This window comes from Scleropages formosus, chromosome 5, assembly GCF_900964775.1.
Source record: "Scleropages formosus chromosome 5, fSclFor1.1, whole genome shotgun sequence".
Lineage (NCBI taxonomy): Eukaryota > Metazoa > Chordata > Actinopteri > Osteoglossiformes > Osteoglossidae > Scleropages > Scleropages formosus.
Window position 1 is genome coordinate 13,581,864 of NC_041810.1, and position 20,943 is coordinate 13,602,806.

At 42.8% G+C, this 20,943-nt stretch overlaps 1 long non-coding RNA gene across 1 annotated transcript; it reads left to right on the forward strand.

Moving 5' to 3' along the window:
- Positions 1–9,425: 9,425 nt before the first annotated feature.
- On the forward strand, positions 9,426–19,955 carry LOC108938832 (uncharacterized). Its single transcript, XR_001966464.2, has 3 exons — positions 9,426–9,548; positions 9,651–9,705; positions 19,607–19,955. It is a non-coding gene; the product is annotated as an uncharacterized LOC108938832 (long non-coding RNA).
- Positions 19,956–20,943: the final 988 nt, after the last annotated feature.

Sequence of the window (20,943 nt, forward strand, 5' to 3'; positions counted from 1 at the left end):
GAGATAGAAGATATTGTCTACATTTATTTTGTTGATGTTGTTGTTGTTTTCCTTTTTTTATTGACCAAAGTGGGAGCTGCTATCTATGCAGTGTGTGACAAGGTCTTTTTTTAGTGTAGAGAAAGATGGATAGGCGTATTTCTTTTTTCAGTTGTAGATTAATTGGGGGGGGGATGGGGTAGCGAGAAACATTGTAGAAATTTGTTTAAAAGTGTTTCTGTGAGAAATGCACCCTTGGTCTAATACGGCTGCAAAGTCACTGCTCTCTCTGCTGTGACTAATTTGTTTCTTCTTTACACTTCACACCTGGGGTGCAAGCGAGAGTCCTGGAAGAAGCCCACATTTGAAGGAGACGAGGCGTGACTTGAGGGGACAATCAAAAATACAAATAAAAAAACTGAAATGCATTCACTTAACTTCAAGGATGCACGAGCATGCCACCCCACCCGTCCCGTAATCCACCCGAAGGGTTATCGACCCGTTCTGTTCCTGCAGCCCTTTCCCTCATTGCTGTATCTCAGAAACTGAAAAAACAAACGTTTACGGACCGTGATCTATCAACGTAAGTAGCTGTATGCAAAGCGATTCTCAAGACGAGGCCTTAGAAAACGAAGTGACTTAAAGTGCAACAATCACCTACCCTCCGATATGTGTAAAACTTGACAAAATCAGCTTAAAAATTGCTGGATTGATTTTTCTGTTACTATCTGTCAAGTATGCGCTTGATATCTACTTTATGTGTAGTTTCCAGGGAGAAAAAGAACATTTTGGAGATGAAATGATTTGTTTTAGACAAGCTATGAACTTCAGGAGAAAGGCACGACAAACTGCCCACAAAAGCTGGGGTCACAGGTCATTACAAGGCATCACCTGTTTCGGCCGTGCTCTTCCCACTGTGGAGGAAGTTGCGCGCCTCCTGTTCCCCAGGTGCCCCGCTGACACCATTTGCACTGTTGTCCACCTTGAGACGGGCGCGTGTGTCCAAGGACCTGTTCCGTCCCGTACCCCTGCCCCCAGCGTTGGGGCCAGACCCCTGAAACTCAAGTCATGCTTCATTCCTCCTACTTCACCTAGAAGCTTACCCTGATTTATAAAGAAAAAAGCATTAAAAATGAGCCACCCCGTTCTATGTGCACTGTTCTGCTTTTATTAGTTTTTTTTATTATTTTTTATTTTTATTTTAAAATTTTTTTCTTGAGTGCTTTGCAGCCCTTTGGCCATTGGCGATGCCACTGAAGTGCATTTTCCCCAAGTGTGACGAGAATGTTTTTTCTGGATTTTCTTAAAATCTAATTTAATGTTTGCTAAATTAAGGAAGCCAACGCAGTGAAGGAGGCATGTACATAAAAGTAGAATGGCGGTGACGGCGAAAGCAATAGTCCTTTAGCAACCGTTTTGCTCAGGCAGCTCCGAACATTGTGTACGTGTGACTCTGAAGCTGCAGGAAGACAAAGTTGAGGGTCTTTCTATGGAAAAGCCTGCCTTGCAGATAGCAGTTTGTACACTGTATAGATATTTTTCTCTTTTTTTTTTTTTTTAATTTACCTTTTTTGGTGCCCTGTTTTGCAATGGTAAACATGTTAACATGCTAAGGAATACGTGTGATTTCCATTTGTTAGCGAGGTGGATCACACTTGTTTTGGAAGCTGGACTTGAGTTATAACTCTCCAGTTTCAGCCTTAATTTATGAATTTGGGAAAGTAACTGTCCTTTTTTCGTATTCCTGTACTTAAAAAGTAGGATTAAATGAGCCTTTGTGGAGGTGTAAATTGTGAAAATTCAACATTTTATGAAGGTCTTTGTCCTTGTATTTAGCGTTGATTAACTTCACTACGGAGACATTTCATAAGTGTCAGAGGTGTCGTATTCAACTGTGCGGCCATAGAGACAGTTAATGTGACTTTTAACATGAAAGTAAAATCTGAGTATCGTCGCAGATTCCAGACTCTCCAGATTGCCCTTTGACCTTCCGTGACCTTGTAGATCAGTGTTCTCCTGTGCGCCACGGTCGTTCCTCGTTCTGCTTCGTTGGCCCAGCACACAATGTTTGAGGGGAAAAGACGTGTATGGTCAAGTTGTACTTTTTTGCAGTTCTTACATTTGTAATATTTTCTTTGAAGGGCTGATCATTCGACACGTTTTAATGTGCTCATTACGTATACATCTGAACTTGTTTCGTAGCTCTGCGTGTCATCATTGCATCGGCGACACTGCCCTGTTACAGAGTCCAGGCCTCAGAGAACAAACAGCTCAGCTTCCATCGCCGGATATCTTCGTATGCAAGGAAGACCAGTGGCGCTAATGCGGAGTGTATGTGTGACTCCTGACCTTTTACTGAATGTGTTGTGAAACCACGCTACAGGGACTGAACGGTAAATGTGTTAGCGCGCTGAGGAGCCACATTCAACAGGTGTGTCCTGTATAAGTGTTTTCATTTGGAGGGCATTGCTATTGCTTATGGCATGATCAAACATCAGGTGTGTGTAAACAAGAGTGTCATAAAATAAAAACCAGCATATGTAATGTTTACCAAAAAAAGTTTAAAAAAATGAATTAAAAAAAAAATGTCTGATTTAAGCAGTGCCTGTTCAAGCTCACAGTCTCAGTGGAGTTCAGTTGTAAATAAAATTCTTGATAGATATTTTGTCAGAAAACAAACAGAATGTGAGGGGGTTCCTCTTCCCTAGTTTGTCCTCCTTCTTTGTGTTTGGTTTGGAATGTGTCTTCTGCAGAGCGTTTGTGCTTCGTTTATATTCACACTTTTTTAATCGCCTGGGAGGGAGGGCCCCTGTCTTCGGAATTGTCTATGAGGAATTAAAAAAAAATTGTAGGGCAGTGTGTTTCTTTAGATTGTCAGTGCTACATTTAGTACAATTGTAGGTGACAAGATGTCAGTAAAAACAAAAAATAAAAAAGAACAAGAAAAAAAAATGCTTGCTAGCTAAACAGCAGGGTTGATCCATTCGGGGTCTTGTGGCATTTTTACACCTTTTGCGAATGCACTCCCACAATAGCTGGATAATTTGTAAAAAGAGAACAGCACCGCCACCAATAAACAGTAACAAACAAGCAGAACAAGCTGTTGGACAATTTGTGGTAACACTGCAAGTATGTGCACAGTTCTTTGTAGGTACCTGAATGTAATTTTACAGTCCCTTATTTTCTTTCTCTTTGCAGTTTGGGGAATTGTGGTGCCCTGCGAGTAGCTACAGAGAAAAGGGCCCCGTTTTTTCCAGTTTTTGTTCGAACTGTTCTCGATTTTAGTCTCGGCTAAATCATGGGCACTGCCTTCAAGCTGGTTGTGTTTGGTGCAGGGGCTAAAACTGCCACAAGATTAAAATCAATGTAAATAAAGCTTGACTTATTGTGATTGTTACTGTTATATCCAGCCTATACTGCTAGCAACTGCTCTTGATGCAGTCAATTACTGGAAGTGGATATATTTCCTATGCAAAACTGTTCAAACAATAAAATGAGCTAAGCTACATACATGTCCTTAAGTCTTGTCTTTTTCTTCTGTGCTGCTTCACTTTCACTGCTTGTGATCCTTCCTTTTGTTTCGGGTTAAGGGAAAAAAAATAAGGTCCTCGGCTTCCGTTTCTGAAGATTATATATCAGCACTCAGAGGGAGACATAAACACACTCGAATATTAATGGGTCACCCGTTCATCACAGCATGTGAGTACTGTGACCTGAAAGAGCTTAGCATCCAGATGAAATACCAACAACCTGGTCAGTGTTTCTAAAAATATGCAGTCTGAAGGTTCCTGTTTTGAATCCCGCATCCTGTTGTAGTGTCCTTCACCAAGATACTCATTCTCATCTGATACTGTATGGTAAAAAATGACCCTGCTCTATAAATGGGTAAATGATTGTAAAGTTGACCGCCTAACATTGTAAGTCACCTTGGGCAAAGGTGTCAGCATAACAAATGTTTCTAATAATTGCACATGGAATGCATTTCTTTACGAATAACTTATGTCTAGGACTAAATTAAGCGTCTATTTTTGAGTGGACAAGTGAGTGATGGCAGATTGCTTGTTTCGCCAGATCCACAAGATGGACATAGAAAAAGACTGAATTCCAGTTGGTTTGTGCGCCTTCATCCATTCCGAATGACATTTGTTGAGCTGCAGATTATGGGATAATAATGGACCTTTTCGTCATCTCTGTGGCAAAACTCCAGGCGGAAAATTGTGTCTTTTGCTCCGTGTGACTGTAACTTCTATCCCAAAGCCTAACAGTTTGTTTTGAGGCCTTTCCTGAAACCTGAGTCGAGAGACCTTTAGAAATACAAGTTCAAGACACATGTATTCAATGCAGAGGGAATTGAATAGCTGGGTTCATCTGAACTGAATCACTTGTCCCTTCTGTGAATGTAAATTCTGTTTTATGTTTTGCCAAACCTGTGGAAAACAACAGACTTAAGAAATGAAAACTGTATCTGGACAGAACCTGTGAGGTCACTTCCTTTGAGGCTTCCTGTGTTGCTGCTCCCTGTGCTGATGCAAGCATGCCTGGGTCACGCTGGAAGTTGTGCAGGCTGCTAATATGCCAATTAGCGAAAGTAAATATGCAAGCGAAACGAGAGCGCTGCTGGGCGCCCCATAGCAGGCGGCCAGCTCCAGCGGTCACTGCAGATGCATTGCTGGCTCCTGGAGATAAGCTGCCGCAAACAGACACTGGCGGCCAGCCTCCGCTCCCTTGGCGGGGGACCTTGAGGAGACGAACGTCCCGTTTGATAATCCATCCTTTCAACGGGAAGGATAAGTCAGTGGCTGATGCGAAAAACGCACCGTTCTGGAGGGGCATTAAAACAAGGGGCACCACTGAACACACATCAATTATGAGGAAACGAACACCTGGCCCTAGGCGCAAAAGGAGTTCATTTGGCTGTGAAACAAAACAACGTGAGCCTCTGCTGATATAAAATTGCCCTATGTATAATGGTTATCATTACACCATTTATCAAAATTGGCTAGTTAAGTAAACATCTGGCTTCAATAGCTCAGTGCAGTCAAACATTTTGGCCGCTCTCGTGTCCTACATATTTTCCAGCCAGATCGATCGATCTATCTATCTATCTAAGGGCCTGCTATCATTGATTTGATGAAGTTAAACGGACTGAACTTTGCCGTACAGTGTTTTGGAAGGAAAAATTAAGTGATTGTCTAGATTCTTCCCCCTTGATTAGAGTGGCTAGAGTCAGCAATACAGGGAAAATAATGCAGGGATATCAGCCCATTGCCACAGTGCTGGTCAGGTTGGTGAGAGACTAAATGAGGAGAGATGGCACCACGCGTGGCTGTAGTGGAATCTGAGGACCTTTACTGTCTGGGTGCCAATTCGAGGTATGATGTGTTGTGACACTGACTTTCAATATTCTTTTCCTGTGATCTTCTCAAAGCGGAAAAGCTTCATTGAAGAGATTTTTCCACAAATTCTGTAAATGATGTTTGCGATTCTGAATTCTGACTGACTTCTAAATTGTTTCTTGTAGAGAGAATGTGCCTTGGTAAAGGCTTAGATTGAATATGGGAGTTGTTCGGCGATATCCTCAAGGGGCTGTCTGCTGCTGGAAGTCTTGTTTCTAACTGCCGGGTTGCACTTTTATTGGTACTGGCTCCTCATCCAGCCCACTGCACCACCAGCACAAAAGAAATTAATATTTATACCTTGAACACAGCTCTTGCCAACACCTAGAGCCTCTACCCAAACTAGGGCCTAAATACAGTGAAGAGCAACCGAAACAGAGCATGTCTTTGTCGGAATAGGTGTGCATGGAGGAGAGATGAGTGGGGAGAGACCACATGGGACTCTCTCTGTCCAGTTCTTTTCCTTGCCCCCGTGCCAGAGCAGCCAAGCTTCAGGGTATCTGTATGTTATGTAGACAATGGATACACAGAAAGCAACCCACCGCAGATTAGCGTCCGATGCTCCCCCTTTCGCATATGAATCTGCAGCGAGGGGCCGTTTGATTTGAAAAATTGCCTGTTAATGGAGATGCCATGAGTTGAGCTCACACATAGTCCTGAGGTATGCAAAGCTAAAAGAGGGGATTAGGTCCTGACAGATGTGCGTATTCCTGAAGCAATCCGAGTGATCTGTGGGGAAGGAATGCAAAGGACTTGTTGGATGCGTGTCATGTGAGAGGCTTAAATATTTGCCGCTCTGTCATTAGAGAAACTGCACAAGTCAGGGGTTTTTTTTTTTTTTTTTGTTTCTGCTCATCTCTTCTTCACCTGCAAAGCGTAAACTCCTCATTGAGAGTGATAATGTTCACCTTAAAGAATCTCTCCTGTCCATTACACACCTCTGTGCCGCTGTCCGGCAGCCAATTTTCCATCAAGGCTGTGATTTATGATACCCAATACATTCCTCATCCCCAGTGGGGGCCGTTTGGCTGAAATATGAGCGAGCATGAGGAGAAAATGCATTCAGAAGTGCGGCGACAGCCTTTCCTTCAGCCGTGTCTTTGCAAACACACGGCGAAGTAAAGCTGGGCCGTGTGGCACAGGACTCTCTGCCCACAGCGCGATGCCTCTGCAAACATTGTGCGAACCCTGTGAAATATAAAGAGGCACATTAATTCTTACAGCCAAACCTCCAATTGACGATAATTAGGCCTTGCTATCTTTTCAAAGGAATACCTACGAGAGGAGAAGTATGTTAACTATGCCGGGGCTGTCGAGCCCGTCAACACGGCTTGTCAGATGAAAAAGGCGGTCTGTAACCCAGCTGTCGTGAAGCCATTCAATGAAGCCACAAAACCTTCTTTTGTTGCTTGCACAACACTACCTCCATGCTCTAAAATTACACAAAAAATACATTAATTAACTACCGCAAATTTTCCCTCCCCTGTCACATATGGTAAAAGCGGTCAAATTTCATGCAGGTGCAGGGAAAAGGGTTCGAGGGCCAGGGGTCATCTGCGCTGTAGACAAGACCGGACACTGTTGGGTTGCATGTCTCATTGCGTAACTCAGCAAACAGCAAAGCCAAGTGTGGGTTACCAGTGTCCCTCAGTCCTTCATGGAACATGTTTCCATCTGCCTCATTTTCCTCTTCTTCCTCCTGATCCCAGAAGAAGGATTATTAACAGAAATGTTGCCTGCGGATATTCTCTCTATGGAAAATACAGCTCACACTTGTCAAATGCATTTGCATATAGGGTGATATACTGATTCATATGTGTCTGTAGGCCCTCTGGCTATGAGAACCAGAATTAATCACGGCAGTGAGGATAAAGAGGTGTCGCTGCCCTCCGCTCTGGAACGGACACAAGTGCAGTCGCATGAATGAGGATGCTGGTTAGGGAAATATGGGCCTGGGCACTTTGCATGAGTGTGTGTCAGTGAGAAGTTGAGCGAATTTAGGGTGTGTGTGTGCGGAAACAGTTGCCTCTGAGCTCTGCCTGATCCCATCTCTCCAAAACATGGTTGAAGGTGGGGGTATGAGCATCCTGGCTCTTGTGGGCTCTGAAGTGCCCTGACAAGTTTCCCGAAGATCTTCACCTGGGGCCTGCGCTCCCAACTGGTCGTGTTGTTAAAAAACAAGAAACCGTACGTATTCCATATCAGATCTGCTGATCTACGCAGTTTAAGCAATTATTGCAGTGAACCAAGTTACTTAAGTTTACATTACAAGGACAAAAAAAGAAATACAGCAGTGATTTGGGTTTTTAGTAAAGTGCTCACGGTATAGATATTATTAGACAGACACATAGACAGATAGATTACACATTAGGACAAGTGCAAATATGGGCTAATAAATAAAAGGCAGATCTAACAGTTTAGTACCACTGGATCAATAGGAGGTCCATAAGAGGTGGATTATTTTAATGTGAAGCTCATTCTTTTATTCACAGCGACTTAATGTTATGTTACATGCGGCCATTGTGCACCTGGCAATGAAGCCGTACTCGTTGCTGTTTGTGTCCAGATTGAACGATGCAGGAGCAGAAACTTGCAAATGCAATCAAAGTCCAACACCTCCCACAGAAACCAAAATTAAAAACAAAAAAATCCAATCAAGTACAGAAAATTGGATAAAGAAGAACCCCAAACACAGGATGAGCACATTACGATACAGTGATTAAAAATGCTGGGGAGCAAAATACCACATATTCACAAGGGGCATCTAAAAATCCCACCACCTGGGCACAGCGAGAGAGTAAACAAAACTGACAGCTAATGCGGTAACAACTGCTGGGGGTTTGATTGCTTTGGAGCCCCAAAGGCGTCTTACCTGCCAGGAGTCCCGAATGGCAAAAGGAACAAGCTGCTGTAGGAATTTCTTGGAGAACCCCAAAGTGGCATCCTGATTGCAGCTGAGCCCACAGCTGATGTTGGGGCCACGGCTCTGGGGACGTGACGTAGCCCCGCGTCCTGGTACCTGTGTGTTTTTAATGCTCTACATTAAGGGCCCGAACGCCAGTGTACTGTACTGTGTATTTAGACAAGAAAGTACAATCAGTAGACAGAATGAAAACAGATAAAAACAGTGATTCATGCCATCACTTCTAATGAGAGTGATCACCAAGCAAAATAAACGCTATTTAATAAATGGTATTTCTCCTAAGGTAATGCACAAATTGTATTGTAACGACCCACGTTGATGTGTTTAGGTGGGAATGTTTGTTTATTGTAGATAGTTGCATTATGGGAAAATGTGATATGTAAGTGTGCAACCACTGGGGGAAATGACGGGGTGACCGTGTTTGCCAGTGTGTTGGGAGAGAGCCTGGGGGCGCTAAGCAGGCTGGGAAGGCTGGCTAGACACATAGGTCCAGGAGGAAAGGGGGCCCTCGGACCGAGAGCATCGCCTCCCTGCATGCCAGCGCTCGATGAAACGTTCAAGATGAATACTGCCTCTGTGTCCTTCTTCACCCCATCCAAACCCGTGGTGCCGCATGCCGCAGTATTCTCCATGAGATGTACATCGCTTCGGAGAAAAGCATCTGCTAAATGAATAAATGTAAATGTAATGTAAACAATTACAGCATATACTGATACTAAAACAGAAAGAAATATTAAAATGTAAGAAAGAATTAACTCTATTCCTAGACAAGCTATGAATAAACTCAGGAAGACTGGCCCTAGTATAGTTTGTTCCAAGAAGAAGTGGTGTAAGATGTGGTGTAATTTCGACAAATTGTATTCACTCATCGTGTTTTGTTATGTATTTAATTGGTAAAATTGCATGATTGTTATGTTAATGAAAGTAATTATCAGTTATTAGACTTAAGACTTTGATACGACACCTGGTTCCTCAGTCATATTGTGCTGTTCAAATTGTGCTTTTCATGCTGAATTCTTGTTATTCTGGTGAAGGTCAAATCAAGGTCAAAGTTTTATAGCAACAGATAATAAAGCTTTGCATTAGTATGTTAGTGGGGGATGCGCGTGCACGTAACCGCTCTGGAAGAACGCGGAGGCCACATTAATGAAACTAAGAGGATCTTTTTTTCCATTGAGAACAAAATGACGATCAAGCCCCGCCCGTGGCTCGCGGAGGCGCTCGCGGCGCGAATGCTGTGACATCCTGAGGTAAACAGTTTGATTAATATTTGTCCTTCTTTAGTGATTACGTTGTGTAAATTGCGAGGGTAAACATTAAATAAAACATGCGCCTTCTCTTCACGTACTTAGGAGCGCAGATATCTACTTTAAAGCACGGACAAAATGACAAGTGAAGTGAAATGAGGTGAGTAACACGTCGACGCACCGTTTCCCGCCATCGGGTTTTCCGACGCTGGATTTAGTCCTACTACTACTACTACTACTAATAATAATAATAAAATAATAATAAATGGTATTTCTCCATCTAATTTTTAAGGCCACCACACAGCGATGTTGAACACGTTGAAGTACGAAAAAAGTCACATCAGCGTTTGAAGTACTAGTATAAGTCTTAATCTGGACGTGAAAGGAACATAAATAAATATATTTTCTAGTTATATATTTTCAAAACATACCTTTATTCCCCTTTAAACGTCAAAGTGAGATTATTTGGACTGCTGCAGCGCAAAGGAGTGGGGGGCTTCCCCTGAATCAGTCCAAATGTTAACCACAAGCGGCCTCGTTAGAATTTGTGACCATTTTAATTTTATTGCGGATCTTTGAAGAGTATTGTCAGTGCTGCCCCTGGAGTACAGGGCTGTTTATTAAGTGTTTAATTAAGTTTACATTTATTAATAATAATGGTCTTATTTGCCTTTCTCGCAGTGTCTAGGCCTCTGTTTTCTCCATCCACATTTATTTAAGTTTACAAACCTTCTGGTGTGAACAAAATGACTTTTGTTACTGCAAACATTTGCTTTGCATCATCACTGATTTTATGTTTCAAGCTTCCAGCTTTATAAGCACCAGTATGTATTCGGTCAGCTCTTCTTCAAGATGGTCTCGATCTCCCAAACAGGCAGCGTGGTTTGGTGGTTCTGTTTTGCATAGTTGAATTTATATTACCTCTGTCTTTGCCCTCCTCTTGTGACTCCCATTTTTATTTCACTTGAACACTCACCACCAGGCAATCAATAGAAGCAATTAATTCTGTCGTTTTTTATAGTAATGTTTAGCCATGAATGAAATGGCATTAAAATTTTTGATTTCTGATTACACAGTAAATAACCAGAGTCTTCATTTTAACTATTTTTTTTGAAATATGTAAAATGTTCAGCTACTTCAGGTGGATTTTGGAGCAATAGCACGTAAAGGCCTCATACCAAATCCTTTCTCTTTTGATTTATTTTCACATGGTTGTTGACAATGCCAGTATAAACGCTATCATTTTGCAGCTATAGTTTGTCTTGTGCATAATCAACTGTCAGTTGATATACATTCATTTGTCATTAAGTTATTCTATACATCCTTTTCATCCTTGCAAGAAAAAAAAACTATTATCACTATATTGTGATCCAGGATAGGAAAAAACAGATGTGATAAATGACTCTACCCGTAATATGGTTTGTTCTAAAGAAAGTGCTTTCCTTTGGTTAGGACAGGTCTTTCACAGGTCAACAGTTACGAACGACATGCATGTTATAACTTTTACAAGGGTCTCATAACATAAGGGCTTCTGTACTTCCACAATGTGAACAAAAATAGTCTTTCCTTGACATTTTGCTGCAACATGCTTCACTACGTTTGGACTCCACATTGCCTGGTATTCCCACTGTAAGCGATGGACTGGTCCTTGGGTAGCATGATGCAGGGGTAGGGGACAAAGACAGAGATGGAAGTGGATGCACATTTGAAGTGGTTTACTCATTCCCATGGTTGGATGGAGGCTAGTTTGTTCAGGTTGCTAATGGGCTGATTTGGCATTGAATCAACTTTTTTGAAAATGGTTCCTGGCACCTTAATCTCCTCAGGGTGTCGGTCGCAGTGTGTGGTTTGTTTAGGCAGTGATACATATGTGTGTAGACGTTTTCCCAGGGAGGGGGTTTGCTGTCCTCCCACTTGAGCCAGGTGCAAATTGGCTGACAGGATATGTTACATCTGTGCTGTATGGTGTAGTTGGCAATACAGGTGCACAGTATAGCCTGAGTGGGGCTTTTGACACACTTTTTGTTAATTTGTTTGTTTGCGTTTTACATAGTGACAGTATTGGCTGCACTGCTGCTTGTAAGTTACTGATGCAACTGCACTTAATTTTGCATTCTTAGTTTGCCCTGAAAAATTAATTTTGAGTGCTCCACACTGAAATAACTTTCTTTCTCTTGTTTTCTGTCCTTGTTGCTAATTACATTTAATTATTGTAATGTTTTAATTGCAAAATTGGAGGTTTGAAAAGAGAAAAATTGTAGATGGTACAAAGCAGCACATGTGGGAGGAAGATGGGAAAGCTGGGAGTAAATGTGATGCTTAGTGAGGAGTAATTGACATAATATTGAGCTAATTATGTGACGAATGATGCAATATATAGATTGTGCTGTATAGTGTTCTGTTTCCACTAAAATGAGTACTGATTGTGGTTAATAAAACTAAATATTGAAAGCACTTTTCGGGTTGAGTTGCTAACTTTCCTGAAACATAAAATATATTTCTGTTTAGCAAACCTTTTTCACCTAGTTTATAGTCAGTTTATAATAAAACTAATTTTCTCTGGGTTCACATTTTCCTAGAGTTTAATTTTGGAAAAGCTACAATGTAAATGTTACATGTTCCTGTATGTCATGATGTACACAGGACTCCAGTAGACAGACTCAAGTGCAGGGGCTGTTTTATTGGAAGGGGCAGGCAAGGGTCAGTCGATCTACAAACGTTGTTCCGAGGGACAGGCAGAGATAAAAACCAGGAAGACAGAAGCAGGAGGTCGAGGAGCTGGACAGGAGAAACACAAGGGTGAGGTGAGGGACATGGAGCGCTGCGGGTTGCTCTGATGGGGTTCTGCACGCGTGAATGTCCGAGCTGCCTCTTTATCCCTTGCCTTCTGATCAGCTGCAGGTGTGCTCAATAGGTGCTGGTGGTTGGGGCTGTGACACTGTAACTTTTTTTAATATGTAGATCTTTTTCCGACTCATCCAGTGATGAATATTTCTCATTTTACCTAGTACTTAGGGGGCGTGGTGGCGCAGTGGGTTGGACCAGGTCCTGCTCTCTGGTGGGTCTGGGGTTCGGGTCCCACTTGGGGTGCCTTGCGACGGACTGGCGTCCCATCCTGGGTGTGTCCCCTCCCCCTCCGGCCTTACGCCCTGTGTTGCCGGGTAGACTCCGGTTCCCCGCGACCCCGTATGGGACAAGCGGTTCAGAAAATGTGTGTGTGTGTGTGTGTGTGTGTGTGTGTGTGTGTACCTAGTACTTTCTACAAAAAGAAGTTCTATATTTGACGCCAAACAGATTTTGCTGTGTTTTGATGGACGGACAGCTTGTTTCAGCTGACTACTAAATTGAGATTTATAGGATGGCAACCGTGGTGTGCTGGCTTGCTAGCACGGACTCTCAGTAACCTTTTGAGGTACCTGTAATCAACCTAAATGTGCATCCATCCCGAGGACACCTTTCAAGGGCTAATAACCATGGGGAAGGACAGACTAACTGTGGTTTATTCGCAAGTGGAATCTCTATGTGGTATTCTGGAAGGGTCAAAGAACAAAGATTTTTATTACCCAGAGAGGGCTATAACTGTAGACTGCCATAGTAACAAGTTGAACTCCAGTACAGCTACACTGTTCCTTATAAGGTAAAGTCTAGGTGACAAAGGATGACTGTGGCCTTTCTGTTGCTGAAAAATTAGTGCAGTTGGAGCCTCATATCTCTGTGTCCTGAGCTGTGGTGGGGAAGGAATATGGAAATGTGCTTGTTTGGGTGTAAATACAGGCACGCTGTAGTTTTGGATGCCTGTAGTAGGCCTGCATGCTGCATGCCAGCGTTGGTATGTCAACATTATGGATCCTTGCAGATGTCCAGGATGGTCCTCTGGCCTCCGTTGCATCCTGGTCTGTCAGGTCTAAGCCAGCTCTCTGCCACTAGCGATTTGCAGTAGCTCTGCTTTGTTGTCCTGGCAGCTGCCTAATGAGTGCAGCAGCATTTACAGTCTCTACAAATCAAAGGTTAGTCTTTCAGAATTACATGGCATGCAGTGTTGAGAAACGGGCCATGATGTACTTTTTTAATTCCAAAGAGCCCATTAAGAGTGCCTTTCTTGCTTGGAAATGATCTCAGTAAATCATAAAAGAGCAGCTATTGCAATGGTTGACAGTGTACAGATCTGTTCTTTTGCAAATAAAAGCAAATAATTTCCTGAATTTGTTAAATGCATTTTTAAATGAGAATGAGGCCCTGAAGGCAGAAATTGACATTTCCTGAAAACCACACTGATATGCAGTCAGTTTCCAGTTAGGGAGCATATGGAGGCAAGGATGTTTTGCAACAAGTAATCTGAGCAATGTGCAAATCAATGGCACAGACACCTAAATAAACTCTTTAACTACACTCAGCGAGACTAACGTGCCCTTGTTTAGGTAATTAATGGACGTAAGGGCCTCTCCCACAACTTGCTGACATTCCATGTATTTAAATGGGAGCATTACAGTTGTTCTGGGTCTGTTTGAGGTGTTGGGAGAGGGGGTGGTACTTTTCTGTGTATTGCCATGTAGCCACAACCATGGCCTGATCTCATTATTGCAAGGAATCAGGCAATGCACACTGCAGAGGCTGCATTTACTGCCATCACTGGGATGATCACCAGTGAAGAATTAAGGCAATTACCAGTGTCACATCAAAGCCCCTTTTGCTTCAGGAATAATGTAACTCTTGAAGTCTTCATGTATGCTCAGTGGGGATCTGCTTTCAGCTTTCAAGTGCTGAATGTCTGCTTTGAAATTAACTGTGTAATATACAAAGTTATGTGAACCTGTGAACTCATGCATGTGGCGTGAAGCTTTCCATGCTTGCTCTTTTAAAATGGTAGCAGGCTTCACAGGATTCACATTGCTTTCCATACAGTCCACGCCACTGAAATTCCCATCAACTTGATGTATGTGACCTTGCATCGTCCTGCAGTCTTCAAATTGGAATAACCTTACGGGAATGGTGCTGTTATCATTTCTGCTCAGACCTGCTGAGAAATCCTTAACCATCTGGTGGTGGTCTGGTGGTGCAATAATGTGCCTCCATAGTAGTTTGGCTTCATGTCACTCAGGTCTGCCCGTGGACCATGTGGTTTTACTTGTTATTGTTTAGCCGATAAGGTTTACTTCACTGGCTCCTCTGGGATGGACACGAGACAGGAGATTTAACAAAAATTGGCACGTGTTGTCCAACAGCGTGGTGGACAAGTGGCAGCCAATGAGTAACTCCATGTAATGTACTTATTGACTAAGCAAGATAAATGGGAGTGGCATTTCTGGAGTTGTAAATTTTCCAGACGTGTTACTTAAAGGGTTATGTGAGGTGAAAGAGGCATTTGCTGGGTGTGGAGGTTGAATGAGGACTGGAGTGATCTTCACATCATTGCCTAGTGTGCCCAGTGATTTAGGATAATTAATGAACTACTAGCAGTGATCAATTCCAATGGACTATATAGGCGCAGATCTAGAGAAAACATGCCTGTACTCAGGAGAATCAGCTGTTTGTACCTTTCCAATCAAGATATACAGTTGTGATGTTCCAGAAGGGGGTTGCCCTGTGTTTGACATGTCATTGAGCTTTGATATGTGCCAGGTTCATAATGGGCTCATTTCACGGAGTTTAGACTTGAATGGCTATGTGAATTCTGATAATCTTTAGACTGCAACACATCTGTGGTCAGAGATGATTGATTGTCAGATTTGTATGTTGGCCAAACTGGCTTGGGGACTAAAACATATTGCACTGCAGCTGTTGTTACTCGTATAGAATGCATGTGATGGAAGTACTATAATCCTTTTATATATGAAAGCTACAAATGCTGAGAACAAGATTAGTTAGGATTGCTTTTGAAGTGGCAGGCTGTCTGTAAGCTTAAATGGGCTGCCTCATGTCCTAACAAATATATCATCTGAACAGGTCGTTATATATATCTTGCAGAGTTTTTTCCTCTTAAGACAGATTGGTCAGCTTGCCTATCAATCAGTGGAAGCAGAAAGCCAGCCTCTGTCTCAGCAAATTAATGTTTATGAGAAATAATTTGGTAAAGTTGATTCTCTTCCCATCTGTACTCAAGCTATTATTACATGTGTACAAAAATAATAATTTTTCACTTACCGTGGATCTTTATAACTTGAATAAAGAAGGAATAATCGTTCAGCTGTCTTTATGGGGCCAGTGGACCAAGTTTGTACATGGGAGGTTTGTTTCTTAGGATATGTGGTTCTGAAAAATAAATCTGTGAATTATTTTCTGTGTGCTTTTTTTTTTTTTTCCTGGGGCACTTGAGTCATTAAGATTGAGTATGGGTTGGGATGGAGTTTCCTTCACCAAATGCACCGACGTTCATCACACAAGTAGCTGCATAAAACTTTACCAGAATATCGCTGATTCCTAATCACCTTCCTAGTAGTTGTTTTCTGAGATACATATAAACAAAGACTGAGATGAAGACACAAGATTGACATGAAGCCTCCAAGTAGTCAGGGCACAGTTACTCACCCGATGTAGGTCCACCAAGGTTTGTGTGGTATGGATAGCTGCTCTCAAGCCCACACCCGGCTTGGCCAGGGATGCCCATGACAGATGTTTTTTCTGCTTTATGGCGACTGGGTATTCTGCTACACCAATTTCAAATGATACATGGCTGAGTGATTAACAGACACCAGGGGAGTGGGGGGTGGGAGTGGAAATTTCCATGTGCATTGTGAAGGAGATTTTTCTTTTTTTGGGGGGGGGGGGTTCAAAACTGTCTTCAGTCCACTTTTTAAAAAAAGTGGCATTTGTTCATTCTGTGTTTTGTCTGACGTCTAATTTAAAGCAGTCCTTTGGCTTCAGAAGTGAGTGTCAAAGACAGTGTATAGTAGCACATGATTCTATTGTTTGGAAGACTTCCTAGAAACATCTGTTTCCAAGTTAAATTTAACCTCCAGTTTACTCAATGTCATTTAACAAGCTGCTGTAAAGCTTTGGCAGTGTTAAAAACTGTGGTAGCGTCATGAGTTTTACACTTTTTGACACCCGTTTTGTAAATTGCAGGTATCAAGGTCTTTGTGTGATACAATAAAGATGCCACGTGTTTTTTTTTTTTTTTTTTTATTAAAAAGAACAAACAAAAGATGAAGCGGAATGGATTTTTTTTTTTTTTTTTAAATAAAAAAGTTCCCTGTTAAGGGATCCTGTGAAATTCTTGCTCTAAGTTTAGTTTATCGTGGAGAGAACACTTGTCCCATTGAGTAGGCTCTGTCCAGAGAGGGAATGCAGCAAAAGCACAGCTATTATGTAAAGGAAGGAAATGGATACTGCTGGGGCTGTAGACACTGCCACGCTGACGATAGCCCATAAAGAGAAAAAGGAAGTCTCCAGCGTGTAATCTATCATGCAGCTTCCAGCAGGAGGGCATGGGTGTTGGAGTGGCTGAGTGAATGATGCTCTGTGGCTGGTATCCAAATAAAAAAGGGTGGTTTAGATGGGGAGCCAAAGGAAATCATGAATTGGAGTACTTGGATGATGCTTAATTGTAAACCTCTGTGGAAACCAATATATTTTAATGTCTTGAAAAGGAATCCTGGGTATGGTTTGATTCTTGAGTTACATTTTCCTAAGATGAATATGCTGCAGGATATACCTACAGACAAACAAAAGCATGCATCTTGCTACTGATAGGAGTGCAGTTATGCTCATCTGCTTGCTTACTGGTCTGAAGTTCTATTTTTGTTAACCTCCTGATTTCAGCATCCTGCATTCCAACTCTTTATAACCCTTCCTTTCTGTGTGCTTAGTCTGCTTTCTGACTCTGTTTTGATAACTAAACATTTTTGGTGTTCCTCATTTCGGCTCAGACCATAAAATCTCTGCTCCGACTATAAAATCTCTGTTCCAACCACAACTCTAAACGCTGTGGCACTTGGAGGTTAAACAGCCAACCTTGGTTCTCCTAGGAAACGTGCTGTAAAAATTAATAATAGTAGTAGTAGGTGTTCCTTATTTGTGAAAGTTTGGTGTTGAGGAAGTCATGGGATGAAGCAGGTGGTGCTGGCATCTCACTATTCCTGAACTGCAGCATCAAATCAAAATTGCCATTCGTGTGTGTATGTGAGGGGGCGTGGTGGCGCAGTGGGTTGGACCGCGGTCTGCTCTCTGGTGGGTCTGGGGTTCGAGTCCCGCTCGGGGTGCCTTGTGGCGAACTGGCGTCCCGTCCTGGGTGTGTCCTCTCCCCCTCCGGCCTTTGCCCTGTGTTACCGGGTAGGCTCCAGCTCTCCGCGACCCCGTATGGGACAAGCGATTCTGAAAATATGTGTGTGTGCGTGCGTGTGTGTGAGTGAGTGTGTCCAATTGCAGTGTGGTGACCTGGCATCTGATTAAAGGTGTACCATCTAGGATAAACTCATGACTGCAAAGACCCTGTACTGATTTACTGAAAACAGAGGGAAGGACATAACTGGTATGTAGTTTTTGAGAACCATTTGTTACTTGAGAGAACGTAGAAAAAGGTCTGAAAAATGCAATTGAAGAATTAAACATTTAAATGGCTGGGCAGCAGTGATGAGATCTTGTGCAAATCAGACAGCTGGGAGACCAGGTTCTCTCATCCAAGAGAAGACTTGAACCTCAAATGATTGTGAAAGCACTATTCATTTTCTCCCTCTTCCTGACGGAGTCACAGAGAAAATAAAATTTCCAACTAATGGTTTTAAGATACTGGTGAGTTCAGGGGAATTGTACCACCTGACGCACTGAAAATTGTTGGGCATGTGCTGGATTTCCGTGGTAGGTGGTCTACACTCAAACTGCCTGCCTATCAGAGAGATGACAGGACCCACACTGCGTGCTGGGGTGAAAGGCTATTGGATCAAGCCCTGCTCGCTTTCCCTCTGCTCTTGGTCAGCTCCCATTTTAAAGGGGACAGTTATATTTTCTTGGATCAAAACAACTTGCATTCCAGTTCATATTTGTAATTGTGTATATAAACTTCTTTATAGATTTATACGTAAGAGCAAGTTACACTGTACTGAGTTTTGTATTAAACATTTATGCTGTGGGTCACTTTTTTCTTTAATGCAAATATAGTTGTCAGAACATTTAAATAAGGAAGGAACTGCCTGAAAGACTAATTGATTTATTTAGTTCATGTTCTATCATGAATTATTCAACAAATTGTTCACATCCGAGGCTCATCATAAATAACCGCCCTTTTGCTGCATTAATCAGTGGTGAAGCTGGTGTAGCTGTGGCCTCCGGCCTCCTGGCCTGTGTTTCTGTTTCCCAAACATCTCCTCTCTCTCCCCGGCAGCTCTGCAGGCTGTACTCCCGAGGGCTGCAGCCATCTGACGCTCCTCCTGAGTTCTGATTATGTTCAGGCCCCCTGGGGAGTTTCTTGACTCAGATCCTACAATGCCACTCCCCTCTCCAAATAGGCCACGAACTCTGTGCAAGTAGTAGATGATGCAAGCAATGTACTGGTTGTTGTTTTGACACCAGTGGTGTTCAGGCCACACCAAAAAAGGGTGAGACCAATTGGCTTGTGGTTCCTCACTGCTTCTGATCAAACATAGCAATAAAAAGAATGATTCATGTCAGCACTAGAGGTTGCCTGACTAGGTCAGTGTAATACTGCACGAATCTGGTATAAGTTAATAAAAATGTCTTGTGCCTTTTAGGTCAGAGATTCCAAAGCCTCTTCTATTATTAATTTTCTGCAGATGCATTTGCGCAAGGCTGCCGTTAATCTTTGGTAAGCAACTTAAGGAAGAATTGACCATTGCTACAGTTTTTAACATTTTACAGAAGTAGCACTGTGGTGTAGTGGTGCTGGTGCTTCGTGGCTCCTGGACTATGAGTTTGACTCTGGCTTAACTCCATATAGACTTTTATGTTCTTTCCGGGTTTGCATGCATTTCCTCTGGATCCTCAGGTTTTCTGCCATAGTCCAAAGACATGAGTTTTTCCTGAATTCGTGGCTATAAATTGTCTTCAGTCTGTGTGTATGTAATTGCACTTCAACTGACTGGTGTACCCTGCCTCTGTCATGCCCACAGCCTTGCCCCGGACACTTGCACCTGCCCAAAATCAGAGCAGTGGGGTATAAGAGGAGCCGCACCAGCACTCTGCAGTTGCGGAATCTCGTTGAGAACACCGTCCCTCCTGTGCTCTCGAATCATCCCACAGAACCTACCCATCCTTCTATGTCCCTTGCCCTCCAAGATCCCTCGCTTATCTCCCCATCCCTGTTCTTGTCTTCCACGGCTACTGACCCCTGCATCGTCAAGTCAACAATGTCACCTCTTCCAGATCTCTGTTTGTACATTGATTGACCCACACCCGTCCCCGACCACGAATCTTGCTTTTTCTTTTGGATTTGGGAAAATAAATGATCCCACGATTGGGTCCACACACCCTGGTGTCCTGCCCGCTCTGTGTGACAGCCTCATAACCCATGCTTCTCGGATAAACTGTAGACTTCCACATCCCACCATTTTAAAAGCAGTTATTTGATAAGTTGAGTGAATTGTATTTTACTGGAACAATTTAGGGTACTGCAGGAGGGTTGGGATTTGATCTGAGACCTTCAGATTATCAGACAACAGCCCTAACCTCTATTCTACCTGCTTCCTCTTGCACAGCCTGTGGCAACAGGGAATGTTGTCAGTCATTGCTGTATGCTACTTGTGCACAGATGTATGTACTGAGATTAATGGTGTTCAGTCAGCTTCAATAAGAAACAAAATAAACAGGAGATCTAGCATCAGCTTGTCTGCCACACTGTAGGGTCAGAGTTCACAGTGGGGGAAAAGTTTGCCCATCTCATTTTCGTGCTAACTTTGTAAAGCCTGTCTGCCTTTGATACTCTGGCCTTTATACCCTTGCGGAAAGAGACCATGTGAAGAGTCCCCAAGGGCCCCTTCATTGCTCTAAGCACTGTTTCACTCTTCATGTGTGATATCACACCAACCACACTCCCATCCCTCCCTTCAACAATAATGACCTGGAATGTCTAAGTGTGGTTTGAGGCAACTTAGAAGGGCTGCTCGTGTCGTAAGCACAGACATATGTTGCTCTATTCCTGGGGCGATGCCCACCAGATCACATTGGACTCCTTAAGCTCTCTTGGGAGCTTTACAGACCTGCCCTACCCTACTACACTACAAAGTGTGGTGCTTGTTTATGTATTAAAAAGAAAATAAGGTGATGGAGGTGTCACAGGGCACAAGGTCCTCCACATTTATCCACAGAGGTGACCATGGTTAAACAAGAAAGTGATGGCTAGATCTTAGACCAACAGTGGATACAGCAGGAGATGAATCTGGCCAAGCAGGGTATAAGGAAAGGAAGACATACTTTGCTTTTTTTTACATGAGGCTAAATTTTTATCACA